Source organism: Hypanus sabinus, chromosome 6 (assembly GCF_030144855.1).
Source record: "Hypanus sabinus isolate sHypSab1 chromosome 6, sHypSab1.hap1, whole genome shotgun sequence".
NCBI lineage: Eukaryota > Metazoa > Chordata > Chondrichthyes > Myliobatiformes > Dasyatidae > Hypanus > Hypanus sabinus.
In genome coordinates, this window is record NC_082711.1 from 28,615,912 (window position 1) to 28,630,788 (window position 14,877).

Here is a 14,877-nt window from a genome sequence, read left to right on the forward strand (position 1 = left end):
AATGTGACAAATAAAGATAAGCTCTTTAAATCTTAGAAGTAGGCAACCATGAAGTGTTGCGCACCACAAGGAGCAGCAAAAAATGAACCACCAACCCCCCCCCTCCCCCCCCACAATCTGTAAACTCAAGGCCCTGCATATCCCTCTACTATTATTCCCAAGCCTTTGGATCAAACATGGGTCATTGAGTGCAGGAGTGTGGTCCCAACCATATTTCTGCTACAACAAAAATACGTTCATTTTAATCCGCAAAAACATGTTGGCATTTGCATGCCAAGTATTATGTAAAAGTAGATGTGGTAGTAGGCTTCCATTAGTCTTGATAGACCATGGATTTGCACCTTGGAAAGTTTCCGGGGCGCAAGCCTGGGCAAGGCTTTTTTTTTTAAACTGGAAGACCAGCAGTTGACCAAGCTTCAAGTCTCCCCTCTCCACGCCACCAATGTTGTCCAGGGGAAGGGCATTAGGACCCATACAGCTTGGCACTGGTGTCATCCCAGAGCAATGTGTGGTTAAGAGCCTTGCTCAAGGACACACACGCAGCCTCAGCCAAGGCTCGAACTAGCGACCTTCGATAACTAGATGAACGCCTTAACCACTTGGCCACGTGCAACACGTAAAAGTAAATACAGTTAGATAAAGTTATACAATATAGGTGTGTGCACACACAGGCTCAGGTATATGTGCGAGTATGTTTATGAGCAGGATAATTTTAAGAAGGAGATGCTTATCAATAAATGTTCCTCAACCAACAGATGAGAGCAAAACTTTACATGCCTGCAGTACTCAGCATGAATCATTATGGACAGTTAAACAGCTAATGGATGGACATGGCCTAAAAAATACCCCATCCTCAACATCGTTGACCATCTCAAGGGAGAACTTAATTATCTACCCTTGGAATGTCTTGGGCATACCTAATAAATTGTTTACTGAGCACATTAGAAGATGCAGTTTTATGTTTTATTCTGTTTAACATCAGCCATCACAAAATGTTGACTTTACATTCCCTTTTGGTTTCAATGGAGTTAGTACAAAATAATATAGCTCTAACCTATTAAAATTAATTTCCTCCACTTTGTAAGATCTGTGGAACCCCCCTGCAGTGACCTGCTGCATCCGTGATGCTTGTTATTCCTTCTTACTCTGGCAAATTATTCCCTTTGGTTGCTGGTGAATTGCCAATGTCAGACTTCTGTTCACCTGCACCTGTTTCGTTAGCATTGTATCTCCCCAAAAATATTCAAACTAGACATGATCATCATCAGCCCAGTGACAACTTACAAAAGAAAAAAGAAATCCAATTTGATTTTGGGAGCACAAATCAATTAACAGCTGAAGTTTATATTGATTTAGCAGAGTGTAAAATTGCAAAAAATAATTCTGCACAGAGTACATGCGATTTCAAGACTAGCAATTAATGACTCATTGAACAAAAGGATTTAAAAATCAGCTAGTATGCTAACTAGATCTGCTGAAAGGTTACTGGCTAAGTGACGCAATCTTTTCCAGCAGATGATTCATCTGATTAGGGCACTGTAGGATGCAAAGTAAGTGTGGATGTCACTGCTAGGGCTGGATTTTATTGCCCATCCTCAGCGGTCTCTCAATATCCAAGGCAAGTGTTTTGCTATATTGTTCCAGACAGCAGTTGGAGGATCAGAAAGGGGGAAGGTTGTAGGTGAGAGGTTACATGTTTTAAAGGGGATACAAGGGACAAGTTCACCTTTTAAAAATGGTGTATGATATTTGGAATATGTTGCTTGAAGGGATGGTGGAATCAGATACAATTACTACATCTAACAGGCATTTAAGGAGATACTTAAAAAGGCAATGCATAGAAGATACAGCAATTGGGTTTAGTGTAGATTGACAGAAAGTATGGGATCGAAATGGTGACCAAAGGATCAATTTCTGTGCAATACTACTCCATTACAACTAGATAGTTGTATTAAAGTCAATGAAGTTGGCTGCACAGTTTTAACTGGCTTCTGGTATGGAAAAGACGTCTATTCTGACCATACTATCTATGGACTCCTGCTTTGTTCCAATGAGGGTCAAAGTCAGCTTGGTGAACAGCAGCTTATCCTCCATCTGGGCACATTGCTATCTTTGGGATTCAATATCAAATGCAAAAGTTTGAGGTACTTCACTTTCACTCCATTGGAATAGGCAAGTTCTACTGCAAGGTTATGCATTTGCAATATTAATTTGATTTGCTGTCTCTCCACAGCCACAGCCTGATCTGGTGGGCACTTTCATCAGTCTCTCAGAGACAGCAGTCGTCTGCACTTCCTTACATGTTCCAGAAGTGTAAGAATTGATTAACACCATGGCCAAAGTCAGACATCCCACCCTGCAAAAATTCATTTCAAGGAGATAGCAGCATCAATTTGCGGGAGACTCCCGGGAGAAGTGGGATGTCTGCAATAGAGTAGCTCCTTAGCAGCTAGCCAGCTAGTATAATAACGTTAGCTATGCTAATGAACGAATGACACCTGTTAAACTCACCTCAACAGTGATTTAACCCACCAGTGGCAACAGAAAAGTTACTGTTGCAAACAGTGCGGCGAGCAACACTGTCATTATTTTTTACCCCTATTAGGCAGGGGTACACTTTAGTGTAGTCTGGGGTGAAGTACATTTTATATTTTCTTTTTTTGGAACATTGTCATGTTGTTCTCCCTCTCTCACTCTCAAAAAATCAATTTCCGGGATACTGTATATAATTTGCGGGCGCCAGGGAGCCGCTATCAATATGTGGGAGACTCCCAGAACTTCTGGGAGAGGTGGAATGTCTGCAAAATGATTCCATTGCTATTCTAGGGTAAATTTGTATTTTCTCTCCTACAATGAAGACTCACCTAGCACACTGATATCAAACAGTAATAAATCAAGATAACTGGACTTGCTGTGTTGTCTAGAAGCCATTTCACCATTCATCCTTGAGGATTCTTCAGTTCTAATCCATGGTGTGTAGTTTTTCAGTTTATAAACTCTGAGTTATTTAAAGGTATAGCAATCACATGAGGGTAATTAAGAGTCATAGAGGTAATAAGAGGGTCATTAGTCTTATCTTTGCATGAACGGAGGTGTGAACTGTTGTGGAGGGCACCAGGGTAGAGATGTTAGGACTGCATTATAAGTAGCTGATAGGTGGTGTCGTACCTCATCCCCTCTGTTCAAGGATGGGTTTTCCAGTTTGACAAAGATGGCTTCTTTAATCACTCTTTCAAACCACCTGTCCAAAATGTACACATTGTTATCATCGAAGGAGTGTTCCTTGTCCTTTGGGTGTAGATATACAGCCAGGTCTTGACCCGAGGCATTAGTCCGCCTATGTTGGGCCATCCATTTGTGGTGGTTGTTTTGTCTCTCCGTGTTCTCATTGCATTGGATAGCATATACAATATTGTTCTGTTTACGTTCCTTGGGTAGATGAGTTTCTGTCTGGCTGTTTGTAGGTTTGAAAAACAGTGATTTGGTGTACACTGAAAATCCTTCTGAGTTTCTCAGAAACTCCAACTACACATGGGATGATTATGTTTTTCCACCTGCTTTGCTCCTTACCTCTGTCTATTGGGCTGATGTCCCTGTTGGTTTTTATTGCTGTCTTGATGATGGCCCAGTCAGGGTGGCTGCAAGCTTTCAAGGCTTCTCTCAAATACTTGCGTTCCTTGTCTTTAGCTGTAAAGTTGGTGGGCACAATCTTGGCGTGGTGATGTAGTGTTCCGATAACCCCCGACTTATGTTCTAATGGGCTATGAGAGTCAAACCATAGGTACAGATGGGTGTGGGTTGGTTTTCTGTTAACTTCAATATCTAGATGTCCATTTTCTTTGATAAGGACTGCACTGTCTAAAAAGGCCAGTCTATTGTTCTCCATGTCTTCTCCTGTAAATCTGATATCATTATCCACTGAGTTAATGTGTCTCTGAAGGCTTGCACCTCATAGATTTTGATCTTGACCTAGGCGTCATCCACATACCTGAACTGGGTGACGTTCCATCTTCTAGACAACACAGCAAGTCCAATTGCCTTGGTTTACTACTGCTTGATATATAATGACCTGGATGACTGAGAACCTTTGTAGGCATACTAGCACACCGATCTTCACCAACGTGCAAGTGGGAGAACTCCCCCTGAAGATACGGACTCCTGCTGAAAGCCATTCTGCTCTTTCCCCATCCTAACAGGTTGACTGCATTCCTCCTACCCACTGAATAATAGTTAAAACAAACCCATCCAAAAGATACAATGATGCTATCATGTGCATCATAAGCACATGCATTTGCTATTAGTTGAAAAAGGCTACCCATATATTTAAGATACTTGTATCTCCCAGAGTTTACTGTAACCTTTCATCAGTGCGGGATTCTTGTTCACCACCAGTCCCTCAAGTTTGAGGACAACTCACACCTACTCCCAACTCCATGGTATCTGGTGAGCTTTGGTGTATGATGTCTGGATCTATGTGGGAATGCAGAACCTTCCACATGTGGGCTGGAGTCGATTCACAGGATAGTTTCCTTCCAAGGTTTACACTAGACTTCCGACCCATGGGCTCAAGACTCTCAAAGTTACCCCAAATATTCCCCCACTTTGAGCTGTTAATTGCCAGGGATCTCCTTCATCATCTTTACCATGATAGAGTTTTGAACAGGATAACTTGGGAATCTATTGTCAGGCATGCAAGTAACAGTGCCAGCTCAGATGTGAGTAGATGTAATTAGGCCACAGTGCTGGGACTACAGACCTGCAAGAGGACTTCGACACTGACTCACTTATCCATTTTGACTTAAGTTGACTTAAGCCATCACCGCAAGTGCATTTCAATTGGTGAAAAGGACATTCACAACAATGGGCACGTTTCAGCTCCAGAAAAAAAAAGAAATGATATTTTGAAGAAAATCTTCAAAGCACTGACAGGTACTGTGGGTTCATGACCAACCACAAGATTTCAATAGACTGCAGTCAGATAGAGAAGACATCTAGAAAGTCAAAATGATTCACAGGGTACACAAACCTGTGCTGGGACAATAAAGTAAACAAAACCAATGAAAAACTGTTGGTGACAGAGGAATTAAACACAGAAGCAAGAACAGGTTAGAATGTTTAGCCTACTGAGTTTGCACTATCATTCCATCATGTCTGATATTATTCCAACCTCATTCCCACAGCTTTTACCTGTAACCCTTAATCCCTTTACCTACCCAACTCTGCCTTAATTACACCCAATGACTTGGCCTCCCCAAATATGGCGACAACTCACAGGTTCACCATCTCTGAAGAAATTCCATCTCAGTTTTAAAGGGATTTTCCTTTATTTTGAGGCGGTGTCTCAGATCTGAGTCTTTCCTACTGATGGGAACATCCTTTCCACCTCTACGTTATCCAGTTGTTCCAGATATGTGAAGCATGGTAACTAAAAACTGCTTCACCATGTTTAGTCTTGACCCTGGGATCGGTAAGCAGAGAAAGCTCGGGAAGGTTCATAATGCAGCAAGAGGTTGGAGATGTATTTTGGCCCTAGACTATTCAGTGCTTTATGAACCAGTGGTAATATTTTAAAGTCAATCCTCTGAAGGACAGGAAGCCAGTGTAGCAATCTGAGAACTGGAGTGATACGTTATACTTACTTGGTCTTAGTGAAGACTCTAGCAAGAGCATTCTGAATGAGCTGCAGCTGTTTGAGGGATTTTATATATATATATATATATATATATATATATATATATATATATATATATATATATATATATATATAAAAAAGTAGACCAGTGAAAACACCACTACAGTAGTCAAGCCTACTAAAAATAAACTCTTGGACGAGTTTTTCTAGGTCTTCCTGAGACACGAGTCCTTTAAACTCTCACTATATTTTTAAGATGGTAGTAGACTGACTTTGTAATTATCTCAAAGTGGCAGTTAAAATTCAAGTCAGAGTCCATCACAACATCAGGGTTTCTGGCTTGGTCTGTGGTTTGTTACGACTGGAATTCTAAGTGAGCACTGACTTTTAACCTTAAGATGTATGGGTTAGGGTCAGTAAGCTGTGGGCATGCCATAATGGTGCCAGAAGCACAGCAACTTGCAGGTTTCCCCCAGAACATCCTCAGACTGTGTTGGTTGTTGATGCAAACGAGGCATTTCACTGTACGTTTCAATGCACGTGACAAACTTAAGCTAATCCTTAATCAAGTCAGCTAATTGTGAAATAAGTATAAATAAATAACCAAAGTATAACAATGAATATTAACACAATGAGTTTTTCCATCATGGGTAGTGATACTGTAAGAAATTCAGTTATTTACAGATGAACCATTAAAATTAATGTCATTTACAATACACAGTTTTAAAAGGCCAATTTAAATTGACAATAACCATGGTTATTAGACAGAACAAATATCATTACTGGGCATGGGTAGGCTAAGAAAACTGGCAATCAATTGGAACAATGTGTTTACTGTTCATGTGTATACTGAAATCATATTAGAAACACTATTAGCTACAAGTAGAAATCTGCATAAAGCACACACACAGCATATATCAATGCCAAACTACTGCATGGTAAACCTTGGATCAGCCATATTTCATCAATGAAGTTTAAGACAAGCTGGAGAGAAATAGATTTTATGTGAAATTGAGTCAAAATAACTGGACACCGCCAATCATGGTTTTCACCCAGGACTGACAAGATGATTAGACTAAAGTAGTAACAATAATGTGGTTCTCAATAATAAAAAAAAACTATTGTAACATGAAAATATCTTGTGGCACTGACAATGTTGCTAGAGACAATTTCATCACAATATTAGTCTTCGTGCATGCCTACTGAATTACAAGGAGACAAGAGGATCTACATGGTGGTTACAGGACAGCCTCTTCCAGCAAACAGATAAAATGCCCGATATGTTAACCGTTTACTCTTTTTCCATCAATTCTGCCTGGCCTGCTAAGTTCCTCCAGCATTTTATGCATGCTGCTTGGATTTCCAGCATCTGCAGATTTTGTATTTGAGGTAAAATACCAAATCAGCTAAGAGGCGCAGTGGAGCAGCAGGTCATGAACACAAGAGATTCTACAGACACACCTACTCCCTCATCTCCATTCAGGGCCCCAAATAATCCTTCCAGGTGAGGCAACAATTCACCTGAGAATATGCTGGTGTTGTCTATTGTATTCAGTGCTCCCAATGCAGTCTTCTCTACATTGGTGAGACCCTACATAGAATTGGGGGGCCATTTTACAAGCACTTCCACCCCATCTGCAAAATGTGGGATTTCCTGATGGCCAACCATCTTAATTCCTATCCCCATTCTCATTCTAATATGGTGGTCCATGACCCCCTGTTTTGCCACAATTAGACCAATCTCAAGTTGGTGGAGCAGCACCTCATATTCCATCTAGGTAGCTTCTAACCCAATTTTATGAACATCAAATTCTCCAGCTTCCTGTATTTTCACCCTTCTCTTCATTTCCTCACTCTGGCTTCTCACCTCTTCACCTCACCTGCCTATCAACTTTGTGCCCCTTCTCCTTCCCTGTCTTCCATGAACCACTCTTCTCTCATATCAGATTCCTTCTCCAGCCTTTTCCCTTTTCTATCCATCTCCTCCCAGCTTCTTACTTCATCTCCCCTTATCAGACACCTGGCCTTACCCATCATCCTTTTGCTTGTCCTCCCTCCCCTCCCTCTACCTTCTTACAGTGGTGCAAGAAAGTTTGTGAACCCCGTAGAATTTTCTCTATTTCTTCATTTATATGACCCAAAATGTGATCAAATCTCCAGGTGTCCTAAAACTAGATGAGGAGAATCCAATTAAATAAATAATACAAAAAAACATTATACTTGTTCAATTATTTATTGAGAGGAGTGATCCAATATTACAAGTACTTGTTGGAAAAAGTATGCAAACATCTGGGGTAATGCCTTCTACAAAAACTATACGGAGTCAGGTGTTCCAATCAATGTGTTGACATTGGAGGTGAGGGTTATAGAGGTGTCCTGCCCTTTGAAAAAAGACACATGAAGTCAGGTTACTGACAGAGTCTGCTCTACTCAAGAAAGATCTGTTTATGTGCACCATGCCTCAATCAAAACAACTTTCAGAGGACCTTAGAAGAAGAATTGTAGAGATGCATCAAGCCGGAAAAGGCAACAAAAGCATTTCTAAAGACCTGAATGTTCATCAGTTCATCGTAAGAGAAATTGTCTACAAATGGAGGAAACACAGTATGTTGCTACTCAGACTAGGGGTGGACATCCTGTAAAGACCACACCAAGAGCACGTGCAATGCTGAAGGAGATGCAAAAGAACCCAAGGGTAACAGCAAGAGACCTGCAGAAATCTCTAGAACTTGCTAAAGTCTCTGTTCGTATGTCCACTTTAAGATAAACACTGAATCAGAATGGTGTTCATAGAAAGACATCATGGAGGAAACCACTGCTCTCCAAAACAAAAACATTGCTGCATATCTCAAGTTTGCAAAGACCACCTGAATGTTCCACAGCACTTCTGGGACAATGTTCTGTGGACAGCTGAGACTAAAGCTGAACTTTTTGTCAGAAATGCACATTGCTACATTCAGAGGAAAAGGGGCACTACACACCAACACCAAAATCTCATCCCATCTGTGAAGCATGGTGGAAGGAGCATCATAGCTCCGAGTTGCTTTGCTGCCTCAGGGCCTGGACAGCCCATAATCTTTGAGGGAGCAATGAATTCAAAATTGTATCAAGACATTTTAAAGGAGAATGTCAGGGTAGCAGTCAGTCATCTGAAGTTTAAAAGAAGTTGAACAATGCAACAAATCAATGATCTGAAAGACAAGAGTAAATCAACAACAGAATGGTTTAAAAAGAAGAAAATTTGGGTTTTGGAATGGCCGAGTCAAAGTCCTGTCCTTAATCCTATAGAAATGTTGTGATAGGACCTGAAACAAGCAGTGCATGCAAGGAAGCCCCCCAACATCCCAGAGTTGAAACAGTTTTATAAGGAGGAATGATCTAAAATTCCTCCAAGCCGATATGCAGGACTGATCGACAGTTACCAGAAACACTTGGTTGATATTGTTGCACAAGGAGGTCACACTGTAAGCAAAGATTCACATTCTTTTTCCAACATATACATGTAACATTGGATAATTTCTCTCAATAAGTAAACAAACAAGTATAATGTTATTGTGTTATTTATTTAATTGGGTTCTCTTTATCTAGTTTTAGGACTTATGTAAGATCTGATCACATTTTAGGCATTATTTAAGCAGAAATTGAGAAAACTCTACAGGGTTCACTACCTTTCTAGCTCCACTGCACTTCAGTTGCTCGTGAATGGATAACCTTCTTAACCCAGGAATTAACCAAGTCTATCTCTTTTCCACTACTTCCCATGCTAGTATACCTTTCCTTTAAAAAGAGAAGTGTATCAATACCAGTGCATTATGACACAGTGACACTGAAGATCAAGTGTGACCATCAAATCAGTTATACCATGGATAATGCCAAAAAAATTAAACTGTTTCCATTTAGCATTTTAAATGGAAACACAACAAAATTATGTACATTTGTAAGAGGAACAATTTTTGGAATGAAAAGATACCGCAAAGATATTTCATATTTATACAGTTTAGACTTCTAGATCTCCTGATTGTTAGAATTCCTGGCATTTGATTGTTATAGATAACATGGTATTGGGTTTGCTGAACTCACACGATGATCTTAAGCCCTATCTGATATAGGTAAGCTAGGGGTGCCTTCACTAAAGGGAGGTTATACAGTATCTAGTTACTCCTCAAAGACAAGTTTACTTCCCTGTTTATCCTCCATGATGGATTTAGCTGCCAATACCCGCTATGTCAGTGGTGGGCCTCCCTCCCTACAAAGGAGTTTACAGTTCATTTATTTTTAGTGATACACATTGAAATTTAGATAAAGTTCCTAAAACATATTTCATACTTAGGACTTCTATCTTTAAAAAGATACTGATTTATAAATGTTTTGTAAAACACAAAGGATTTTTAAAACACATGTACAATTCCTATAAACTAAGAGACATACTAAAGAGTTGTGAACAAACAAGTGGTTCATTGCAGAAATCAAAAGTAATGGAATGGATTCTAGTTCAACCCATTTTACTTCTATATGTTCCTTGACCATTCCAAACAAGCCTGACTGCTCTCTTACATTTATACTGGTATTTTTGCCATACTCACTGACATCACATATGTGATATATTTTTCCAGATACCTTTTCACATAGATTATCTAAAAAACTTCTGAGGATGGAGTTCCCAGATACAAACAATTATTGCTGTGTTTGCTGCCTATCCAAGTACACGTCTTCCAACTACTGATTAACAAGCTGTTTGACGTGCTAAGTGATAGTATCAATCTGGTCTGCAAACTTCCTTTCATAACTTGCATTACCTGGTTTGATACAAGCCAATTAACATACCCCATATATTGCACCTCTTGAGAAATCAGTCCAGGTGCTAAGTGCTAACAGCCTGTGCTCTATAGTCAGTGCTGTTTGTCCTCAAAGCTGTCCTTTTAACATGAGTTATTATTGCTTGCCATTTACATTAAAAACCAACGATTGGCTCACATTTATGGCAAGAAGCTGAACAAAGAATATAGGTTGGACGTTTAACTTACTCAAAACCTCTTTAATCTCTAGAAGTGCTATCTGCTACCGAATGTTGAAAGCTGAGCTTTGCAAAATTAAACATGCCCTCAGCCCTGGTCAGTGATCATCTATCACACCACCAATACTACAAACAGACATACTTTATTGATCCCGAGGGAAATTGGGTTTCGTTACAGCCGCACCAACCAAGAATAGTGAAGAAATACAGCAATATAAAACCATAAATAAATAATGTTAATCATGCCAAATGGAACTAAGTCCAGGACCAGCCCATTGGCACAGGGGGTCTGACACTCTGAGGGAGTGTCACCAGCTCTTCAGTCATCTCTAAATACACACCATCCACATCTCCAGCTAATTAAACATGCTCAAAAATGAAGAGTTAGAGTCTTCTGCACTTCTCCTTGCATACCATGCAAGCTACACCAAGGACAACACCACCAGTAGCTTTGTCCAAGGCAGTATTCTGCAATGATCTTTTTAAAACAGCACAGGGGTTAGGGGTTGGGGTTTTGGGAGATAGTTGCTGGTCCTCCCTGCTGCTAAACTCTAGCAAATTAGTGAGATTAAATACAGCCAGTGCCTTGTGTCCAATCCCATGCTGGTCCAGGTTGACATTACTAACATCAAATGAACACCAGCTGTTCAAGCTACTTGCCTACCCTCCATAATTCTAGCATGAGAGTGCCCCTCACATTATTATGCTTCCCAATATTACAAGCAGAATTAATTGTACTACACAAGTACGTCAAAGGTTATGGAACCAGTTCAATACCCTCAGTTCCCAAATAATGACCAAGCTGCATTCTGCATAGATGGTTACTAAAGAAACCCCACAGTGAAGTTGAACTTCTAATATTTGGCTATCTGAAAACTCGATTAGCTGCAAATGCCCTACTTGTTTGGGATGAGCTAAGCACTGAACCTTAGCAGCTGAATTCACTGTCTGCACATCTTATAAGAATCAAATTAAATATGAAGGAAATGCTTTCAGCTCAAGTTGAATGCAATAAAAGAAAATCTTCCATTATAGTAACATCCTATAATTAACAAATTAATAGCCCCTGCAATAAGTTTATACATTTGGGATACATGAAAAAAATCTTTAAAGTATTAACTTGTGAGAGATGGTGTTTCATATAGATCATGAGGCATCTATGCCTCAAATACATCTGAAGAGGCTGTGAATCTATCGTAAGGTGAATGGAGATACCTCAACATGCTAAATCACAGTATAAGTCAGTTAATACTCCCATCAGACTTTTTCAATTTGAAAAGGCTAAAGAATGCAAATGATACCTCACGTTGAGGGCACTTGTGAACATCTTAATAGCTATCGGGATCATAGCAACAAAGAAATGGAACAGGCAAGAACTCTAAGCATAAGCTGGGCATGAATCACCTATTACCCAACCATTTCAAAAATTCCCCCGAGAGAAAGATGCAATTTAAAAAAGCTTTTAAGATGCAGACAAGATCTAAGTGAATGATGTGCTGACACATGACAGGTCCATATTCACATGCAAATTTATGTTTGGGAAAGGGAAGTGAAATGGGATGGAGTGGCCCAATGCCACAGAGCGTGGTGCTGGGTCATCTCTCTGAACAATGACTCCTTCGGTGAAAGGTAGATGCTGAAAAGCAATAATGTTTATAGTTGTGGGATTTGAGACTGACGATTACACATTTGCACATCTGAATATTGATCAATCGAAACAGGACACCAACAAAAGATTAGGCCCAACCTGTTTCCCTGTGTTAGCTTACAATGAACACGGCAAGAGCACCTCAACTTCAATCCTGTACAACTCTGTGACTGCGTGCATTTCCTTCAGGTGCTCAGTTCCTCACACATCACGGTGCTTGGTAGGTTAATAGGCAATTGAAAATTTCCCTTAATATGAAGGTAACTGATAAAGATCTGGGGAAAGCTGACAGGAGAGTTGGGAATAAAAATGGGATTTGTGTAAATGAGTGCTTAATGACCAGGGGAAAAAAATTGATGGGCTGAAGGGATTTATTCTCATTTGAGTTTAGAAAACCAGAAGTGATCTCGTTTAAAAGGCATTTGGTTAGGAAAGCCTTCAAGGGGTAGGTGCAAGCAAATGAAAGGGCCAAATGTAGGCAACTGGGACCAGCTAAGGTGGGCACCTAAGCTGACATGAGTAAGTTGGGCTAAAGGGCCTGTTTTTAAGCTATGTGGCTTCAACTTTAAAAATCAAGAGATTCTGAGAGAGCCTGAAAAAACAGAATCTGAAACGATATTTCTCTTGGATAGGAATACATCTACAACCAGGTATGCTTTGTAAAGAAATGACTGGCCCTCTTAAGATAGAGATGAGGAGGAATTTCTTGACTGAGCAGCTCAAAGTCATAAAAGAGAGCTTTGAAGGAATGATAGGGTATGGAGTTAGTGCAGAAAGGCCATGCTGAGGTAAGAGAACATGACATGATGTGATTGAATGGATTATGGCCCTTAGTGACCAAATGGCTTATTGTGGCTTTTGATATTTGCAATTTGGTCTTTAGAGGATCCTTTGGTAATGGGTACATGAAAACAGAGCTGAGGCTGAGATTAAATCAGTCATAAATATACTGAAGAGTAAAGCAAGCTTTAAGGGCTACATAATTTCCTATTCCTTGTGTTTTTTAAAAAAAATTCACCTCTACTGCTGAGGGATGACTACTTGGAATGTGCTTTGTCTTCCCTCTATTACTGCCAACAGTCAACATTTCTACACCAAGAAGAAACTAGATGGATTGAATTCCTGACAGACATCTCCTCCTAGGTAAACCAGACTGCACCTGACCAACCCATAATCTCAACCAGCAGCAAGCCCATGGACAATAGCTTACTGCATCTACAGCTGCTGAACATTTGCATTCCCCTCCACCTTATACTCCAACCTGACTCAGAAATATATTACTACCCCTTCCTCTTTGCTAGGTCTAAAGCCAACTCCCTACCCAACTATACTGTGGTAGTTCCATCAGAGTAATTACATTATTTCAAGAAGGTAACTTACCAATGGTCTTGAGAGCAATTAGAAAAAAAAGATATTACAAATAATATAGACTGACATCAAGTGTGCTGGCTAGCTGCAGCTAATGAGTTAACATCTCCCTATACTATATAATCATAAAGGGTTTAATAAACAGTCAATAAATTTATTTGAATTGAATTATGCTGTAGGAAAGCATGCTCATTAACCTGCACACTACAAATTCCTGCAAACTGGATGAGATAAGTAGTCAACAAATCATATTTTTGTGCAATTGATCATGTTGGCTAGTACCTTGTTCCTCAAACCATGCCAGGGAATCTGCACTGCTCCCATGCTAGGTACGGGAGTTAGTTTTAACATTTCCTGGAGATCATAGTCAATGCAATACTCCCCCAGTTTTGCAGTGAAGCCTCCACCTGCATCATGCTCTCCAGACCTGGTCTCGAGCCCAAACAAAGCAACTTCTGACGTTAATGAAAAGAAGTGTTTCCAATGCAACCTAGCTGAAAATTACCAAGAACAAGACACAAGTAATCAGTGTGTAATGGAGTGTTAAGTATTCAAAAATCAGGAAATGTTTGGAACAAAACAAATCATTGGGGATTACAGGACTGGTAACTGCAGATCTAAAGAAAAGCTTAAAAGGAACAAGGGCAAGACAAAAAATAATTTTCATATTTGGGAACTTCTTCACTCAGGAGGGTGGTGAGAGTGTGGAACAAGCTGCCTATGGAAGTGGCGGATGTGGGTTCCATTTCAACATTGAAGAGAAATTTGGATAAGTACATGGATGGGAGGTGCAGAGCAAGCTTTAGTTTGGGTGCATGTCAATGGGACTAGGCAGAGTAATATTTCAACACAGTCTACATGGGCCCATTTTGGTGCTGTAGTGTTCTATGACTATATTATGTTCTGTGACTCTACTGAGTAGGCTGTTCAGCACATTGCCCAAAAGGACAGAGAATTAGCAACAGTAGAAAGAGAAAGTGGAGAATCGACAGGAGGGATAGTATTGACAATGTTACAGAGATAACACACCCAAGAACCTCAGTCTTATTAGAAACAAAAGATTCCCAATGCTGGAATCAGGAGCAAAAGAACTAATTGCTGGAAGAAATGAAAGGATCACACGCCATTTCCTGAGGCCAAGGGATGGTTGACGTAATCAGGTCAAGATTCTGCATGAGGACTGGCACTGTAGGGTGGAGGTAGCCAAAACAAAGG

At 40.1% G+C, this 14,877-nt stretch overlaps 1 protein-coding gene across 2 annotated transcripts in view; it reads right to left on the bottom strand.

Moving 5' to 3' along the window:
• Positions 1 to 14,877, bottom strand: part of ptprn2 (protein tyrosine phosphatase receptor type N2) — a 1,015,920-nt gene that overhangs the window by 584,559 nt on the left and 416,484 nt on the right. The window lies entirely within an intron of this gene.